The sequence below is a fragment of the Hippocampus guttulatus genome, chromosome 1 (assembly GCF_054856545.1).
Source record: "Hippocampus guttulatus isolate MCC_2025c chromosome 1, RoL_Hgut_1.0, whole genome shotgun sequence".
Lineage (NCBI taxonomy): Eukaryota > Metazoa > Chordata > Actinopteri > Syngnathiformes > Syngnathidae > Hippocampus > Hippocampus guttulatus.
In genome coordinates, this window is record NC_141261.1 from 21349761 (window position 1) to 21370814 (window position 21054).

Genomic DNA, 21054 nt, shown 5'->3' on the forward strand with positions numbered 1-21054 from the left:
ACTGGAGGTATGGTGTTCTCTTAGTGATGAACAGTGTTGTGTTTGCACCCAACATATCTTTTGTAATTACAGTAATCCCTCGTTTATCGCTGATAATGGGGACCAAAACCACCCGCAATAAACGAAAATCCACGAAGTCGCAACCAATTAACATATACAGGTTAAAAAAAAAATATATATATATATATATATATATTTTAATATATATATATATATATATATATATATATATATATTCACATAGAGCATCATATACAGTACTGTACTCCATGTATATGATTTTTTTTCTTTTTATGAATATGTTTGAAAAAATCTGCGATGCACCGAATCTGCGCTAAACGAACCGCGAAATAGCGAGGGATCACTGTACGGCAAAAGGTTCAACGTTGTGTGGTTGTGCGTTGCACATAGACAGCTGGAGCTTTTACAGCATCTGACAGAGAGAAACTGTGACATGACTGAAGTGAAGTGCCTTAGCTCCTTCGGCCTTCTGTGAATTAATGCTAATTCCAATCAAATCCAATAATCCATCATTTCTTATTAAAAAAAACATTACAAACCATAGCCTGTTTTTTTTCCAAGTTCAGCTGTTCATGTCAAATTCTTTGGATCGCTTACTGAGCTCAGTTGATGCATAGCTGCAACACTTGACAGCTCTTTGTGTACTGTATTGTGCCCAAGCAACACTATACCCCCTAAGAGACTCATCAGAAAGGCAGTTGAACCGTATGGCCACAAAACAACTGTAAATTATAATTAAATTCCGCAACCAATTAAGGTCAAACCAAATTTTTAAACCTTTGCATGATACCTGGTGAAACATCACGGTGTATTCAATTGCTTGGAACACATCTGAAAAAAGCTGCAGTGACTGAGAAGATTTTAGTATGTTTGCAGGAGGGAAAATTCTGAGGAGGAAAAACCCCAAATTGATTCATGAGTGGTCATAAACATTGACTGTGTGTTCCAGGGAACAAGAACACTTTCAGAACGAAATCATAAATGAGTCTTCAGCCACGTTGATGCATTTGAGTGATACAGCTTTATTTGCACACAACAAGGTTGCTGTGCTCTCAATGTCAGGGGCTGAGCGACGTGGTAGCCAGGGGCGGCCAAGGCCATTTTCACATGGATGTAGCATTCTTGGACTCCTAATTTCTTGGAAGTTATTTATATTAAATTTATATTTGAAGAAAAAAATTGATCAAAATGCAAATGTTAAAAGCCTCTGGATTAAGTAAAGAACAATCCATTTTTACATCCATCCATCCATTTTCCAATCCGCTTATCGTCATGAGGCTCACAGGTGTGCTGGAGCCTATCCCAGCTGTCTTTGGGCAGTAGGTGGGGGACACTCAGATCTGGCTGCCAGTCAATTGCAATTGATTTCAAAGTGTTATTTTTTTTTTACAGTCAGCATCAATCAAAATCATATCTTTCACACCACAGCAAGCGAACAACATGGCTGAGAATTCATTGTTTATCATATTTTCTGGGGTCAGGGTGTCATGAAATCACATGTACAGGTACACACAGACCAATCTTGCCCAACACACTCGAAACACATGCAGAAAAAAAAAGTAAAAAGCAAAATTTAAAATTGTGAAGAATTAAGAGAAGCTTGTGTCAACTTTTTAACTCGAGTTTTAGATATGATTTGAATGAATGAGCCATTGATTGAAGTATGCAAAATTGGGTCAGTGTCGATGACAATCAGTCACTCTGATTGGCTGTGAGCTAACAAATCAGCGCATGAGGTAGAAATAAACTCGTTTTTCCCCACCTCTTCCCGACTGTTTTCCTTTCACATCTAAGATATCGGGGCGTTGAACAGCGACCTGCCAGGCTACTCGTTCTCTCTCTCCCCCATGTGGGTCATTTCTGTCTTTTCTATGTTCTTCTGAACGGGTTGTAACTGGGAAACAAATTCCTCGTGTGTTTCTTGCATATGTGGCCAATAAATCTGATTCTGATGTTCGGGTATATCAAGCTCAGAAAAATGTTGCTTTGTATTTAGACCTCTTCCAGCTTGATTTTATTAGCATTGTTCTGCATTGGCGTACATTTTATGTCATGAAACCCTGACTGTGCATGGTATGATAAAGATTGACGAACGCACGCATGCACGGCCACTCCTCACTGAGGTGTTGCAGCACAATGGCCACCCCAGTGAAAATTGCGAGCAACTCCTGCTCAATATGCTCCAGACTGTTTGCAAGACTTTTGAAATGCCACCAAATCCAGCCAAGAGTCATCGTCAAAAATAGGTTTAGTTTTATAAATTGGCGATTTTCTGTAATGTTGTTATTCTTATTGGCTTGTTGCAAGGGATGAACATCATGAAAATAAGGCAAGCCCGACAAGACATGACAACACAGACTGTTACTTCAGTGTGGCTTTAGAACTGGAGCACTGCCTCCTTAACACTAATATCAAATGAAAAATGCGAGCCCAACATGCCGGAGAACACATGCAAGCTTTATGAAGCAACCACCATGCAGTGTCTTTCCACGTCTTTCAGCATGGGGTATAAAACAAAAACAATCCCCCGCCCAAAAAAAAACAATCCCAAGACATCTAATGTAGAAACTAATTTATAAAAAATGAAGGGAGGAAAGTCAAAAAGAAATTGATGACATAAAAGGTTAGTCACACACAATTATCAGAGCTGCACATGATGCATGTTGTTGAGGGCTGTTATTTTCATGTCATATTCATAAGGCCCTGATTTTAGCTCCTATTCCACTGAGGGGGTGAACATCTGCGACTGTTGGCGAAGGTAGAAAAATACACGTCAGAGTTCATCAGTGTTCCTTCAAGGTCGCAAAACAGACGGGTTGGGCCAACTCCCATGCATCCTCGAGGACCCTGCCAAGGGTGTAGACATCTCTACAGTTCCACAGCTGGGTCGAAAACTACATCGCTTCTCCTGATTACGAGATTCGACCTCCTGATGAACCCTTTTCCCCAGCACTCCTGAAAAGACCTTATCAGGGAGGCTGAAGAATGTGATCCCTCTGTAGTTGGAACACACACTCCGGTCCCTTAAAATGGGGCACCACCAACCCTGTCTGCCAATCCAAGTTGTCAATGGGGGCCGTGTCAACCAGGACTGTCTGACAATGTCCAGAGCTCCTCGGAACTCTGGGGGGGATTTCATCCACCCTTCTGGACCTTTGCCATTGAGGCGCTTTCGAAACCACCTCAGTGACTTCCAACCCCAGAGATAGGAGAGTCTACCTTAATTTCTCCAGAATTGAGGAGGTCTTCGAATTATTCCCCTCACCAACTCACACCATTCTGAGTCAAGGTCAGCAGCACTCCATCTCCACTATACACAGGGGTAATGGTGCGCTGCTTCCCCCTCATGAGACGCCGGACGGAGGACCAGAGACTTTCTCAAAGCTGACCAGAAGTCGTTGTTCCAGGGCCTCGCCAAAGTCCTTCCATGCCCGAAGCTACTGCTGCAGCTGCATTCCACTTGGCAAGCAGAGATCTGTCAGCTGGCTCCAGAGTCCCACAGGCCAAAAGGGCCTGATAAGACTTTTTTTTTTTTTCAGCTTGAGAGCATCCCTTATCGCTGGTGTCCACCAGCGGGTTCAGGAATTGCCACCACGACAGGCACCTTGGGGACACCGCTCTGATTAACAATGTAGGCATGGAACATGACTCAATGATCCCTACCTCCCCCGGGATGTGGGCAAAAATCTGCCAGAGGTGGGAGTTGAAACTCTTTCTGACAGGAGATTCTGCCAGACATTCCCATCAGACCCTCACAATTTTTGGGACTGCCAGGCCAGACTGACATCTTTCCCTACAATCGGAGTCAAAACACCACCAGGTGGTGAGCAGTTGACAGCGCCATCCCTCTCAAGCCTGCCACCGATGTCTTCAGCAGAGGTGCAAGCAATTCCATACTTATTTGTCATGTCCTTGTTTATCGTAGTTGCTTGTTATTGATGAAACTAGGGTAGCCTGTACTACCGGAGACAACTTCCTTGTGTGTTCTACATACTTGGCCAATAAAGATGATTCTGATAATGTCATCTTAAATGAGTTCAAGTATTCCCTTAAGTGGCAAAGTAAGTGTATTGCCTTTGTTACAAAATGCTGTAGTCATGATGTTGAGGAACTACGTTCGCTGACTTTGTCTTCTTCGGGTATCTGGAGCTGAAAGATGGCGGCGAAACTTGTCAGCCTAGTGCAGGGGTCAGCAACCCAAAATGTTGAAAGAGCCATATTGGACCAAATTAAACAAAAAACAAAAATGTCTGGAGCCACAAAAATAAAAAAGCCTGATAATGAAGGCAACACATGCTGTATGTATCTATATGAGCTATATGAGTCTGCTATCAACATGACTAAGTTGGCTACACAACGAGCATTCATGATTGAAAGTTTTTTTCCCTTGCAGTTCATCCTGTCAAGGAAGGGTGCCCAAACTTTTTTGACGAAAGATCTACTTTTCGAACAACCAACCTCCTGCGTTCGACGCATTACCGCACACGCGCGCATACGCACACACACACGCATGCCGTAATGAGCAATATGGCCGCTAAGATGAACGAGGCACGGAACGCACTTTCGCAGCGTGCTAACTATCGTAGCTCACGTGTACCGTTTAAAAATGCTTCTCTTGGCCGCCCAGATTTCCATTCTTAGCAAGTACCCTCGGGGAATTGTACATGAAAGGCAGCTGTTTTTTTTTTTTTTTTTTTTTTAAACAACAGCCCCTTGACTGACATCCCGCCCTGCTAATAGAAACGTGTGTCGCAGCCTATGACGCAAATATTCGTTGACGAAATGTTGACATTGAATATTTATTCAATACATTTTTACAGCATCAGAAAATGTTAATAATGTTTGTGTCATGTTTGTCCTCTGACAGAAATCATATTAAAACAAAAAATGTATTTCCTTCCCATCTTTTTCCATTTTCAAACATTTTTAAAAAAGCTCTAAGGAGCCACTGGGGGGCCGGGGGGGGGCGCTTTCGAGCCGCATGCTGCCGACCCCCGTCCTAGTGTAAGATGAGGTGTGACCTATTTTTGGAATTACCAATTACTAGACATGCTACAACTGTACAAAACAATGTACGTTGATGTGATAGAGCACACACACACACACACACACACACACACACGTTTTTCAATTCATATTTTTAATATTAATAGTGGATTTTTAAAAAATGGTTTTATATCAAAAAAATAAAAAGAGAGTCCTACATATTTATGTAGTCTCTTTAATGACTATCTACATATATTTTCTAAATATGTTTATGTTTTGGACTAAATTCGAAAGAATCCATTTTTGTTTTGTATTTGGTAGCTAGCCACTCTCCACTTTTATGTGTTTTTGAGGGATGGAAACAAACACGACTGTGTGTTATGATTTTGTCCCCGAACAACACAATTGTATTCGTAGCTCCTGTCTGTTACAACTAGGGAAAGAGGAACAAGTGCTGTGAAAAGAGGGCATCTGCCAAAAGATGGAACAACAGAGAGAGGGGAGAGATAATGTCGACTACGGTGGAGGCACATGACACACAAACGACAACAGCCACTAAACAAGAATACAATTACCTTATGGGCATGTGAAATCTCAACACTAACAGTTTGCACTTTCTCATTGTCACCTCTCTCATTGTCACCTCTCGCTGTCTGGCAAATAACCGCCACGTGGACAACAAAGCATACACAAAGTGCAGCACACTGGGGTCTCTGTCATCTCCTCCCTTAGCTTGCCTGGACATCGTGGTACTGATTGAGCAGCACATGCTGGACGTAAGAAGGTCTGCGTGCACGCGGGAGGGAGAAGCATATTGATGTGAAAGCTACTCAAGGGATCAGGAAGCCCAGGCAAGCCTGCCCTCCCAACGGTCATGTCATCAACATTGTCACCACGTGGCCTTCAGGTGCTGCACAGGCTACAATACGAACCACTTTGCTGATTAAACAAACCTCTCCTTGATTGCATCTTTTTTTTTTTTCAAAATAAAAACCGCAACTTTGTTCACAACCTTTGGAACATACTCAAGCAAAGATCTGAGTTTGGGAGGCGGTTGACACCAAAACAGCAGCTTCAGGAGGCTCCTCAGACATCCTGCAAATGAATTTAAGATGGGAATCTGCAAAACCTAAAATGTTCACTGGATGATGGATTGCAAAGCTGCTATCAAATAAGTCGTTCAGATGTTTGTAGCTTTTGATTTCAGCAAATACAACCTCCTAATGCCGCAAATTCAACGAATGACTATTTTCAGTTCTTTATAACCAATAAAATGTTTCAAATTATTCTCTAAGAGTTGATGACTTGAACATTATAATGATCACTGTTTCCACAGACTATAAGAGTCAGAAGGATTTGCTGAATAATTTGGAACGAGGTGTAAGGATGCAAGTCGGTCGGATCTCCATACAAAGCATTAAACTATTGACCGACAGTCGGCTGCAAGCACGACCGAGGCTGAAGGATGAGCGTGGATGTTTGAAATAACAATGGGAACCAGAACTGAAGCTCGAGACTTCAGCATAGTGGTTTCCAGGTGCCTGTACTTTACGAGAATATTTATTTTTCCTCAAGACATTTTACTTTTACTCCCTACATTTGAAAACAACTTACAATTTATCTTCTGCGTATGACAACACGATGCAAACAGCGCGTTAAAGTCAACTGCAGTCACGATTTTGACTGATTTATTGATTGAGCTCATGGAGCCTTATAAGCAGGACAAACAGGGACAGCGGAAACATGGAGTAACGTGAACCAGGGCAACAACAACAGATGGGAACAGGTTCAGATGAACCAAGATATTCCCCACTTATGGCCATATTTAACAGAATTGCATGATGTTGTCCGTTCAGTCAATATGAGTGCACCAAAATCTAATGGGCTCCTCCTTGACCTGCCTCACCATCAAATTTTGTCATGTAAGTACTCTACTTCTAGCATAGTTTTGTTGACAAACAACAGCAGATTTACTAGAATGTCTAACACACCTCTCGACAGAAGGGTTCCTTTCACAGCAATTACTCAAATGACTCATATAAAAGCACTGGCTTTGAGTAGTCCGGGCGGTGTACATAAAAATCACATGGAAGAAATTTCGAGCATCCCAAGTGACCAAGTTCGTAGCATCAAGAAAATCAGCGTGCAACCACATTTATAGTTTATTCAGTGCACAGACTATAAATACATGTCAGTTGCTGTCCTCACAGCAAGTTCATAAAAAAGTTGTGGCCCAGGGGACGTGTGTACCCTGGAGTGACCTGCTTAAGAGCATGCATCATAAACTCCAGGGCCAAGTCTTTGACAGCAGCCTTGAAAGAAAATGTGACAGTAGTGATGAAAACACAAGTATCTCATATCATTGTTCTCTAATGAAAAGAATTGAACTGCCATTAATCTATTGCAGCCTACCATCCAAAAAGCATGTGGGTTTTTTTTTGTTTAATAAGAAAAATAGCACTCTGCAATATTGCATTTTATAAAAGGTCCACTTTTTTTGCTTCAGTTCAATGGACATTGTGCTGCTCCTTCTGGCATGCACCCATTGCCCACCTGAGGACAGTATAAGGCAAACATAACGATATACAGTACATGGAGTCGGTCACTCCTCATTAGGCCACAGTAATATTAGTCATTTTCCGCAGAGGATAGAGGATATACTCCAAGATATGCCCGTCAGTATATATAATTATAAAATTATAAAGTATCAATGTTAAATCCATCCATCCATCCATTCTCCGAACCGCTTGATCCTCACTAGGGTCGCGGGGGGTGCTGGAGCCTATCCCAGCCATCTCCGGGCAGTAGGCGGGGGACACCCTGAATCAGTTGCCAGCCAATCGCAGGGCACACAGAGACGAACAACCATCCACGCCCACACTCACACCTAGGGACAATTTAGAGCGTCCAATCAGCCTGACATGCATGTTTTTGGAATGTGGGAGGAAACCGGAGCACCCGGAGAAAACCCACGCAGGCCCGGGGAGAACATGCAAACTCCACACAGGGAGGCCGGAGCTGGAATCGAACCCGGTACCTCTGCACTGTGAAGCCGACGTGCTAACCACTGGACTACCGGGCCGCCAATGTTAAATGCATTGTTTTAAAAGTTTTGATTAGGGCTGTGCATAAATTCGTGGCAACTCAAACTGAAATGCGAATTGGTCGTTAAAAACAACGGCTGAATAAGAATTTTTGGATTCAAGTCACAACGAGCCATAACTAATTGCCCCAGTGTGTTGTCACAGAGGAACATTTGGATGGCACTCACATCTAAGTATGAGGTCCGATCGTGGGGAGTGCACATGTGAAAGCGCGCAGTATTCAAGCATGGCGCCAGGAAGCCTTTGTGTGTATGGGAAAATTTGGCTCGCTATTGAGCATTAAATTTAACTGCTAAGCAGTCAGTCAATAAAGCCTAACTAGGCAGTGTATCATTACAGGTATCCATTGTTTTTGTTACTCCACTGCTGGCCTCTTGCGCCGAAACAACAGCAAACAAAGGCCATTTGGACATCATCAGATGGGAGACAAAAGGCTAGGATAGCGCGAGATAGCTGGTACGACACAGTCCAGATGGATTCCTCGGACCAAAGCAAGAAAATCATCTTGGTTTCTGCCATTGACCAGGGTACGATGAGGTATCATGGAATGTGAAGGAAGCTATTTTAAACTAAAAAGGACAACTTTTCTGTTGATTAACACTGCCATGTCAACACTCACTGTACATTCTGGTTCAACACTGTACCTGGATATATTTGTTGTTGGACAAAAAGGAAATGGGTGGTGAAAGTGGATTACAAGAGATCATGACATAAATACAGGTAAATATTTTAATATTCATCTTATGTTGGACTTTATAATGAAAATTGTTTAATTTTGAAAGGCGAGCACCACAAACGGGCATCATAGTCCTTCCTATGAGTCAATGCTGCTGTTCAGTGAAAACGTTGTGATGTGTAAATATGAGTAATGGAATATTTTTCTGATACAAGGCATCCAGGTGTTCATCCTAAATTCCTCTTCTATTTGTACACAATGCAAATATATACACAGCATGTGATATTTGTGGTTGTATTTTGTGTGTGTGTGTGTCTTGTCTCGATATTTATGTTAAGATGATGTTATGATATGCTGGTCATCATCAGCGTTTTTCCGTCTTCCCATTGGTTGGTCAGACCAAGCGAAACACATCTGTAACAATCTGCACACACACTCTATTATGAAGCTGCATCTCTGGTGAGTATGATGGAATGATGCAATTTCTTCTTTTTGTCATATTATTAAACATTGATTCTGAACTGCTCACAGATGATGTTCATGGCACAGATGCGGAGATGCAGTATATTGATTTATGATATAGGATTGATGGTCTCTAAAACTGCGACATGATTGCGGTGGTATTAAAATTTCTGGATTGGATTAAGATGGCTACTGAAGGCCACGTTAGCAAATGCCCACCACTGATTATTTTGCACTTTACCGTCATTGACTTTACACCCAAAACGACAAAGCTTATCAATCTAAGTATTTCACACAGCACAAGTGACACATTTAGAGGCAAATGTATCTGGCATGAGAGTAAATACCATCTGGCTATTGAATCATTTACAACGTACCACTCGATTGGAGTGCTTTGGCAGCTATGAATCATCTTCCTTACGACTCTTCGTATCAAATGACATCATAACAATCAAAACAAACACTGCTGACATGAATGAACATTTTTGTCAGAGGCAAAATGGGAAACATTTGGAGTTTATGGTGTTAAAATGCAAACATAATCACGTTTATTTTGCCTTCGAGTTCACTTAGACCTGGAGCTGAGCATGCCGCGTGGGTTTATACTTCATATAGGGCTGACTAAATATTTCAGATTTTGCTAGCCCACCAGTGACACCATTTATGTGCTTCTGAGAGCGGTCGGCTAAAATGTCCAAATGTAATCTACCAATATTCTATATTCTAACTGCAAATAGGCAAGTGCTGTGGTATATCTATGCATCTGAAAGAAGTCTACGACTTACTTCACGCAGTATTCATAATGCTTATAATGCCCACACTATTGTGGGGCCCAATGGATGTCACTTGCAATGAGTACAATTTCATGAATTTATCTGCTCGTTCCAAAATAAATGTGTGTTGTGTGTGCAACATTGAGAAATACAGTAGAGAGACATATTTTAAAACGGTTACACTCCTTTCAGACTCAAGCAGAACTAACAGGAAAATATTAGGAATTTAAAGTTATTTTGTCAGCCATTATTAGGTACCGTACTTTACTTTTTTGCTGTGATCGTTACAGTGCCACATAGTATGATGTCAGAATTTTGGCACCGCGACCACTGAGCACTATACCTACCGTATATGACTGTTGAACAACAAGAATACTTAAATACGTCCACACCCATGTGACCCTAATCGCTTCTTTACTCTTCGGATGAGTCTAAGACATTCTGACTGTTTCTTCAGAAACAACCCAATGACAAGCACACACCCTCCCGCCACACTCCCACACATACACAGATTCAGATGGAAAAATGAACTCTCGAGAAAGAACAATCGGTGGTGGATGTACACAGCACTCTGTTGACATTTGACACCTTCAATCGTCTTCCCGCTCTTTATGACGTGGGGAGCTTCCAGTCATTGTCTAATACGGACATACACGCCACACACCCACGTGCAGCCAAACATCTGCTGTCTTTAACCCCTGGTGTCTGTACTTGTGAGCGGGGCAAGAAAGACAATAGACAAGAACTTCCTAGCTGACCTGAGAGTGACATAAGCCTGATGGAGGGAACGTAAACTACAAGGACACGATTAGTTTGACAAGTAGAATATCCAAAGAATATATTTTCAGAAAAAGCAAGTATGGATGACGGGCTGTGTTCTCGGAACAAAATCCTCTCGCAGTGTATGCTGAAATCAAACGGTGTCGGGTTTGTGCATTGTTTCCAGGAAAAACACGTGCACACTTGGTGCGGTGGTGAAATGTGTGTTTTCAAAACAGCGGCTCAGGGGCGATGAAGAGAAAGGACGTAAACGGCTCAGAGCGGCCTCAGCAGACGAGAGGCCAAAAAGGCAAACAGTCACAAAGGGAATCTGCGGGGAACTCTCCTGGGCCTCAAAGCCTGTTACTGGAGCCGTGTTTATTGAGGCAGCATTTTAAGGCTTCATCTACATGAGAAAGAATGACTACAGTACTTTACACCTGGCGTGATTGTGTTTAAACCGCACCTCAAATCAAAAGAATTGCTGGCCCCCAGTAAATGCAGTAACAACGAATGGAAACAGACACACTTTATCTTCAATGAGCTTCAGCTAAGGTTCAGGTGAGATTCTATCACGGATTTCATAGAAAGTCAAAAGTGAAAAAGTTACAGAAAGGTTGTCACCTTCGAGATCACTCAAAAGTCGCATTCAGGCTGATTTGGATATACTGTATGAAGTGTGTCAGGAAAGTTCCTCGACAAAAGATGGCACAAAAGATGAATTTCAAATCCAAAGTACAAGTTTTTCCCCGTTAAAAGAATCCTCTTCAAGTCTAACGCACTTTTCCAATGTTCTCTGTCACGCCTTCAAGGCACTTCAGGGATCCTCCGTCGCTCCATCGCCATGGCCATGTTGTCTGTCATGCCTTTCACATCTTCAAAATAGGCCCCCTTGATGACACCCCGTTGAGCCTTTGGAAAGACAAAGTGCATCACAAGGAACCGGGTCGGGTGAGCAAAGAGGTGACCCCAGCACGGCCAAGTTCTTTTCGACCAGGAAGTGTCGGATGCTCAGGGCATTGTGAGCACATTGTCATGGTGAAGCAGCCACTAGTAGTCCTGCCAGAAAGTACTGAATTCAGCAAGCTGGTTGATCATCGGACCCTGCTAGCTGAAGGTGAAAGCTTGTCGGATGGATGTAAAATATATCTTTTGTGACATCAGTCCTGGAACGTTTCTGGCACACCTCGTACACACAACTCAATGAAATCTTTGGTCCAGTACAGTGTGAACCGTCAATCAAAAAAAAAAAAATCATTCACAAACGACTTATGGCATTTTTCTTTTCTTACGCTACTTGTGATGCATCAAAAATGAACACTTCGGATGTTTTGATCTAAGTATCACTCAGGTACCTCCAACGACTTTTCCATTATGTGCATTTTGATTTGGTCTCCAATTGTGTCCGTCCTCTAAATTCCTACATTGGATGGGGCAAAAATGAATTGAATCCCAAAGGAAAAGAAAAAAGCTCGAATGAAACCTTTGCTATGCTTTTAAGAAGAGCAAGGGATTATTGAAATAAAGGGACGATGGAGTTGCCTATTATAGTTGAAAAGGAGGACGCGGAGAGAGAAAGGCCAGACACACAATACTGTTGCTGCCCAAACACAACAGGCCATTCTTTCACCTCGCGCCACAACACTCCTCACAGCTGAGTCCTGGCCGCTATTCTCCTGCTGTTCCCCCCTATCCCTCTTTCCCCTTTCAAAATGGGGGAGAGGAATGAGTGAGGGGGGCTGAAATTGAAGAGTGGGTTAGCACCAACAGTCTGAAGCGTCCGTCATGAACTGGAAAGCTCATGAAATTGTACAAAAGATCCCAGGGATTTGTTTCCTTTCAATAAATGAATGAAAGTTCAGTTTCATGGGCAGGAGATTTAAAGAAGAAATGAGTGAGTTCAAATGAAGGGAGTGAGAAAAACAGAGCTATGGAAGGGGCGAGAACTCATTTCCTTCAAGCAGCAACCGGGTGTCAACAACTCAGCGTTTTTTTTTTTTTAGTTTAGACTCTAAACAAACACCATGTCAGAGACCTACACATGCCTATGCGTAGACAGATATCCCCTGTTTAGAATTTACAATTTATGTACCTCAATTTTATAACACCTGCAGAGAAGCAGCCTGCAGGCAGAAATTGCAGCTGACTCTTTCTCTCGCTCTCTTTCTCTGTGTGCCCCCTTCCAATCACCATCCTGGAGGCCGGGACGTCACCCCGAAGCCAAGGAAATGTCACAGAATTACCTCAACACCGCCGCGTCCGCTGAGTTCCGTCCGGCGCGATATTCCACAGATATAATCAAGAGGATAAATCCACGTTGAATTGTGCTCGCCGTGCTCCATCCATCAGTCATGCGCTGGCTTGACTGTGAGCAAGTGCGATGGATCCCGGCTCATTCAGGCAGCTGCCGTTTTCCTTCACAGCTCCACAAGCAGAGCAAATTAGAGGTCCAGCCCAGCTTAGAGGCTTAGCCAATGTGAGCTATTCACACTCCGGTTCCTGTGTGCGGCCAATGGATGCAGCCCCACGCTCCCTCTCCCGCATGCTCCCGCCCACAGCCGCCCTTTGCTGCTCCTCTTCTCTGTCTCACTCTTCTTCCCTGCCCCTTCTCCTGCTATCTTAGTCATAAATATAGACTCTTGACATTACCTAACACATGGGCTGTCCTGATAAACAGCCTGCTTCGTGTGAGAAAACCTCTCGAGGGGTGAGAGGCGAGTTAAAAAAGAGTGTGGAGGCCAGCAGGAAAAGGATTAGGTTTAGAATTCGCGATTCTACATGGGAGGGGCGGGCACAGTGACATACTGCAGATTGAAATTAGCAGATTATCAACATGCCAGGAGGGAGAAAAGACAAAACGTTCGAATCACAACGATGGCCGCTCTTCTCGGTCTTGGATTCAATTCCGTGTTGGATTTGTGTACGGTGCTTTGACCAGAATCGAGGACAATCTTGAATAGGATCGTGGCAGATTAAAATCTTAGTGGTAGACCCAAAGAAGACTTGGACCAGTGCATGTCTGTCTGCGCATGCATGAAGGTGGATTGCTGGCCAGGCAACATACCCACCAACTCCAAGAGATACCCTAAGGGAAGAAAATGGCAGCTTTCTGATTTGCTCGGGCCCACCTCAATTGACCAATGACCTCAAATAAAGACAATACCAGCAAGCATAACAGCTGCTGGATGTTGTTGTTATGTTATGTCTTTCATTCAGAATTACAATAATTGGGTTAGGCTTCATAAGCCTTAACCAAGTAAACACAAGTACTGTATGGGACATTCTTTTGAAATTATGACTCTTCAGATTCAGTACGATGGACTCCAGTCTTCATATACCCAACATAACATTATGGTCATTTGCAAAATGCCAGTGATATTCAATTAAACGATAACTATGCATGATGTCAATTTAGGAAAATAATTGCCGCTGGTAGCCATGTCTTATATTGTAAAAACGAGGTCAAAAGCAAAATGCTGAAAAACCGGAAGCTACAGGAAGTAAGCTAGTGAAGCGCATGGATGGTCACACGTCGGCCAATGAAAGCCAAGACAGCTCGTAACCTGCAGCCTTACTCAAAAGTCCTTTTCAAAGTTGTTGACGTGAAAATTGGGGCGGCATGGCTCAGTGGTAGAGTGGTCGTCCTTCGAAGGTTGCGGTTTCGATCCTCAACCTTGTGACCATGTTGAAGTGTCCTTGAGCAAGGTCCTGAACCCTCAGTTGTTTCTGATGCTGCGTTATTCAGTACTCCTACTTTTACCAGAGTTCTATTTTCTGTGCTCTTCGGTCAGTTATCTTCCTGAAGGAAGAATTTGGGCAACAGCATTTTAAGGGAAAGACATAACAGTGTGCAACAGGTCCTAATTTTGTGGGCTGTTGGTGTATTTTCACTCAAGGTCATGCTTTTGGTTGCACTTTTGCTTCCTTCCAACCTAGCTAGGTCAAGTGCTGTTCAAAGTGGGTCAGGACGGAAGCGACTGAGCCACCTTGCATGAATACCTGAGCTAATTTGAGCAACTTCTATGTGAACTGTTTCTTCATAGTTGGCCATCTAGTTTGATATGAATCTGTGTCACTGTCACGACATGACTGACTGGTGACCCGTTCAAGGTGTACCCTGCCTCTCGCCCGAAGACAGCCGGTGAGGAAATGTAGTTTGGAGAATGAATGCATTTAAGTGTCACTGGCATTTTCAAGAACTAACTTAAGATAGCACAAGGTTGCCTAAAATCTTGTGCTGTTACACATTTGCGTTTATTTACCATCCTGATGAATGTTGCTTGTTGGCTGGTTCAAGCTCAGCCGCTTTCTGAAAAGTGACTGACTGGGTAGTAAAACGCTAAACTGCATCAACACAGCATAAAGAAATAGTAACCCACTGTACTGCGCAATTATGACAACCGTGTTTCGATAAAAAAAGGTCATCATCACGTGATTACTCGAATAACAACAAAACAAATACAGCATAGGCCTTTGATGAAAAGATATGCTCATTCATTCACAGTTCACCACAAGGCTTGGGGCAGGGGGAGGCAGGGGGCAAACAATCACAAAAATCAAGACTGACCATCGTCTCCATATTGAAGAAAATGGAAGACTTTCACATACACGTTCTCGAGACAGAAGGCAAAAGGTCATCAAAGAGGATCTTTGTCCTTTGTGTAATCCCTGGTCACAGAAAGTTTCATCATACCGTCTGTACACAAATCAATAATGTGGCCACACAGTCCATGTAAATGCCAAAAGAAATCCGGGTAGTGTATCCTGAAGAAATTTGAACAAGATTGTCTTTCTCAAATCTTTTTAGAATAAACATGTAATTCAGTCAGTCAGTCCAAGTGTTCTTTTTCTTCCCTTGTGCAAGACTCCTACTTTTGTCAATGTGTTCGACTGTGAATGACTAAATTGTGGCAAAAGATAGCGGCAAATCCATCAGAGACGGATCACTCCAAACTCACTTGACTGACCTGCAAGTGCTTAGTGAGAAAAATCAAGTTTATTTATTATTAATTTTTTTTTTTAAACATCACAAACTCGGCAAGGAAATGTTCACACAGTGTGCCTTTCAATTTGAAGAGCAACAATGTGTGACTGTGATCTACGTTGTACAGCCATTAACCCAGAAAGTTCCCCATGATTGTCAAGTGAAATAGAAAATGATGCTTTTTCAAGAACCACAATGAAAAAGATTGATTGAATACTATATCAGTTATGATTCCAATTTCTATTACTATGGTCGACATTTGCAATAGGTCAGAAATGCACAAATACACTGCAATCTGAGTTGCTTGTGATTTTGTAGCCACCTCATTAGATAGAGTGGATTGTTTTTAATATTTGCAAAATATATATAATGTGTACTTCTCTGGAGGGGTTTTGTTACTTCTCTCGTATTGACTGTCATTTGATTGTGCAGGTGTACCTAATGAGGTGTCCAGTGAATGTATGAGGGAATGTAAAGAGAAGCTCAGAAAACACATTGATGTGAGGTTTTGAGGAATGCGCCATTAAAAATCCACATCGGGTGATCCGGGACCACATCATCAAGTGCTACCTTTAACATAAACTGTATGCCATTCCCACATTGCAACTAGGAAATATCTACGCAGCACTCTTTGGCATGTACGTGTCCGTGTTTGCTTGCCATTGAGTGAGTAAAATGCTGTGAATTTGCCATTCAAAACACTCACCCATATTCCATGTAAACACACAGACGACATCTGTCCCTACATGTCATCACTATGGAAAAACTGTTTTTTTCTCAGCTTCCTCATGGCGCTTTGAAATGGCTGATTTCGATCCTTTGATTTTTTTTTTGTGACGTATGCAGTATTGGATGGATGAGGAAAATATCAAGGTTGTGTATGTGGAAGGCAGGCAAACAGAAGCTGGGGCCACTCATCCGTTGTAAGAATGAATGGCCATCATTAGCATGAGGCTCCCCGGCAGCACCCTGCAATGCAGCGACACACACAATGGCGAGTGCCACGCTTCCCCCTGCCGTCCCCCCAGAGAAGCCCTTTTGTTTGGGCAGCATCTGGACCTGACCTCCATGCATTTGAATTTGCTGACACACACACACACACACACACACACACACACACACACACACACACACACACACACACACACACACACACACACACACACACACACACACACACACACACACACGATCCCTTCTCAGTTAGCTCCTCTTCTCTTTACGCTCCCTCTCCAATGCCTAACCTCTGAAAAACCTGCCTCAACGGCAAATCCCCCATCACCCCCTGCCTCAACTCTCTACACCATGTCCGTTCTTCACACACAGATACCCCCTCCTCTTTGAGTGGAGGAACCATGTCTTGCTTCCTGAAAAGACGCTCTGTGTACTTGTGGGCCACATACAAAGCCTGCAGGGTGAATTTGAAAACCGATAAGGAAAATGCACCAGGGCTACTAGCCATCTGTCCCCCTGGGTTGGATGTGCCTGCTCCGAGTGTGCCTGCCCCCCCTTCTTTCCTTCACATGATCCCCCCCCCCCCTCCCCCACCACCTTCCCTGATTCCCTTAGCCTATATACACAGCATCCACCACAAACACACACGGCTTCTGCCATGCATACATCACAGACTCGGGCATATTAATGGTGAGCGAAGAGAAGGAGATAAATGAGGAGCTGCCACTTGCCTGCGTACAGAGAGGATGCAACTCAAGATGTAATCCGTTTCTTTGTGGGGATGGCAAAGAGAAAAAAATTGGCTCCGACAATCATTTCCCTGAGATCGGCGGTGGAGTGGAAAACAAGGAAGCGAGGGATTAAAGGACAGTGAGTTGGGGAGGGAGGTAGAGAGACAGAGAGAAAGCGAGGGAGACAGAGAAGGTGGAGGGAGTCGACGGTAGCAGCCAGAGTGTGACAGAAGAAGGCAGCAGCCACCACCATGCCACGGGGACGCTGCCACTCAGGAGGAGGATATAAAGTCGAAAGGAGCACTGACAGAGGAGAGAAAATGAGAGAGGGGAGAAAGAGGGAGAGAGAGAGCCAGGCACCGAGAGGGAGGGAGAGATCAGATGGGGGAGGGAGGATTGGTTTCCTCCGTATAGGCTCAAACGGCAGGATAACGCCGAGATAACCCTCCTCCCCGAGCAGCAGCTGTAGACGTGAGCGAGAAATGAATCTCACGAGGGAGCGACTTCTCTATCAATTGTGACATTTGCAGCACATGATAACAATGGCCATCTGCTGTAGGAGCTGGGATAGGAGAGAGGAGGTAGGGGATGAAGCCTGAATGTAGCGGCACCTCATGTGCCCTCGCATAGAAACACACATTCACACGCAGGCAAGGTAGGAAAAAAAAAGAGACAAAAAGACCCCACTTCGGCCAGTGGTGGAGGGAAAGGCACCTGTTCGAGTCAACCAAGGGGGAGGTGGTCAGGCAGGGGGAGGAGGGGCGGCACATGTGCTCAGAAGAGGGGAAGCAGACCAGGGAAATGCAAAGATAAATAAAGCGAGGGCTGGAGAAGTGTGGCCTTTATTTGACTGCCTTTGTCATTCGGCCTCATCATGCCCTAAAAACATTTGCACGTGTTGCAAAGTCGGAGAGACAATCAACGGGAGGTGGCAGAGTTAGCGGCTCATCAGGAGAATGGGAGGACGGACAGGATGAAAGAATGGATGGGGGTTTAGTAAAAAACAGCGTAAGAAATAGAGGGCAACCGCCAAATTCAAACAGCCCAATAGGTCACACATTCCAGGAAAGGGCCCCAATTTTGTGGAAATAAAACTCACGCCTTTGAAGTTGATTTAGCAGTCAACAAAAATTTTGAGGCTGTTCAGTCATTTGTGCCACATTGCCAGGGATTCATTTGAAACTAACTGCAAACCTAACTGCCTCCCCAACACAATTTTGAAACCCATAATTGAAAATGCTGACTCTGTCTTGAACATTAATTTCAAACCATGAGCCGGACTTGAAGCCCTAATTTGGTACACTTGCAAACATAATTGGAGCATTTGTTATGTCTCACGTCCCATGACTAGTATTAGAAGTCTGCAGTTAGTACAAAATGCTGCAGCTGGACGACTGACAAGGACAAGACAGTTTGTGCATACTACCCCGATACAACCCACTGGCATTGTCCCCCGGTCTACTTGAGATGGGATTTCAAGGGTTATTTTGCCAAATATAAATTTGACTTGACTTAAAACTCTAATCAGGAATCCTAACAGAGACTTAAAACCCTGATTTGAAACCCTCACATTCAAAGTCAGAAGACTGTATGTATTTCAGTGCTCGACCAATATGATGGTATCATAACAAAAATATCACGAAACTGCGGTCTTATATGTGACTCCCAGTTCCAAATCCGCATCGGCGCTCCGCGCTAACGCTCCTTTCTTCTCATCGTCGGCTCCTCAAGACTTACATCCATCCAGCCGCAGACCGTTCAACAGCACCGATCTCTCCGCTGAACAAAGCGGGGCTGTGAAAAATGCTGCCCATTACAGGCGCAAGACACAAGCGCCCCGGGACTGTCCGGCAACGACAGTCAAAAACAGTGCTGGTACACCCATGCTGCCGAGAAGGCGCAACCACCAAGCACAGAGTCTCCTCCTTGATGAATGTCGTGGCCAAAAAATGCCGAAAAAAGTCCACATCAGGTCCACACGACGTAACAACAAACACAAAGTGACAAAACAAACACAAAAACAACAAAAAGAGCAAGGCTCATGAGAGCACTTGCTGACGGCTGCCTACTCGGGCGCAGAAGTGAACTCATCTCTTTTCGTCAATGGACGCTACAGCTTCGTGTTTGCTTTCAAAACATAGCTTGTAGCAGACGCGTGCACATTTTCAGCATGACGTCTCTGATCCACTGGTGAAAGGACACTTTGATCCTCTCCTCTTTCATCTATAACTGGTTCAGACAACAAGTGTATGCAGAAAAGTGGTGAAGATTGCACGACTGTCTGTGCCCTATGTGTTGTGTTGTGTTATTTTTGTTATTTTGACTTCAAAATGGCGCTGCGAGAGTGGCTGCCTTTCCAGCAGCTCCTATATTTTGTTGTTCTACTTCTTCCTTTCATAACTTTGCTGCTGTGAATTGCGAATTTCTCCATTGCGAGACGAATAAAGGTTTTCTTATCTTATCTTATCTTATAATTACAGCATCAAAACATACTGCTTTCTCTACAAAAATCAGTCGTTGCTTCTCTGCTCTTCTCCGCTTTGAGGAATTACATCAGGGTGGAAAGGAGCTAACATTAGTGATGCTAGTTAGCCATCTTTACACATACAGCACATTTCACAATAAAGTTGTATCCAATCCAATCCAATCCAATCTTATCTGTCATGGTAGCAAGTTGATGAGAGTTATTTCTGAAATGGTATTTTGACATGCTGGTTTATCATCTGGCCCACATTGACAGGGAAAACTCAGTTTATGACGCCGGTCCTGGAACTTTTCGAACACAACCCATGTAAGTTAGATTGCATTTTTTTGTTATGTACCACAAAGGTGTGGCCACTATCTCCTCCAAAGCATACCACAGACAGCAGTATAAATGACCTTTACTAGGCTCCTATTGTACTAGCATTTGCCTTTTGAGTTGAATTACAATTTCACGGTCTATCTTTTGTGTGCCACAAGGCCTTTTCATCATCCTCTATCTTTGTCAGAGCCCAGCGTGTTCACCACATAATCAGGGAGGAATCTATTTTCAATAAATCAGAACATTATAATCCCGAGCAGGGCAAAAGAGGCGGATTTGCCGGTCACATGGCAGAGCAAGAGAAACAGAGAGAGAGAGAGAGAGAGAGAGAGAGAAAAAAAATCAGAAGGCCAGAGAAAGTGAAGTGCAGACACTTACAAACTATAAACTCCAGTCCGAATTAACTAGGAAAAAACAAATATATATATATATATATATAAACAGTATATCTTTACACACACGTCTAAACCCGAATCCAAAGACAGAGGAAGTTGTGTTGAGATCATACTTGACTGATTAAATGGTGCCATTGAACAAAACAATTACCAAAGACAGTCACACCATATTACTGATTGCTCCACTGTGGGCATCTCAAATGAAGAAATGGGTTTTGCAACACAAACAACACATGATGAGTGTGATCGTTACGCCTGGCCACAGATCAAAATGAATTTGCTGTAAATATGACCAGCTGCGGAGCCTGGACGAGTGCTGGGTGTTTGATAGATGGACAATGTATGGTGACTTGAACGGTGATCCGTGTTACATAGTACTCATGTTTCTCTTTCATTCATTCGTAGC

General features: G+C 43.4%; 1 protein-coding gene across 14 annotated transcripts in view; it reads right to left on the bottom strand.

The window, feature by feature from the left end:
- Nucleotides 1–21054, bottom strand: part of LOC147210943 (membrane-associated guanylate kinase, WW and PDZ domain-containing protein 1-like) — an 82041-nt gene that overhangs the window by 42278 nt on the left and 18709 nt on the right. The window contains exon 1 of one of the 14 annotated variants that reach the window (XM_086118899.1): nt 17451–17814. The exons of 12 other annotated variants lie outside the window; for them this stretch is intronic. The gene's annotated coding sequence lies outside the window, so the exon portion shown is untranslated. Of the gene's footprint in view, nt 1–13024; nt 13278–17450; nt 17815–21054 lie in introns of those variants that run through there. One more of the 14 variants, XM_086118907.1, reaches the window with a different exon arrangement.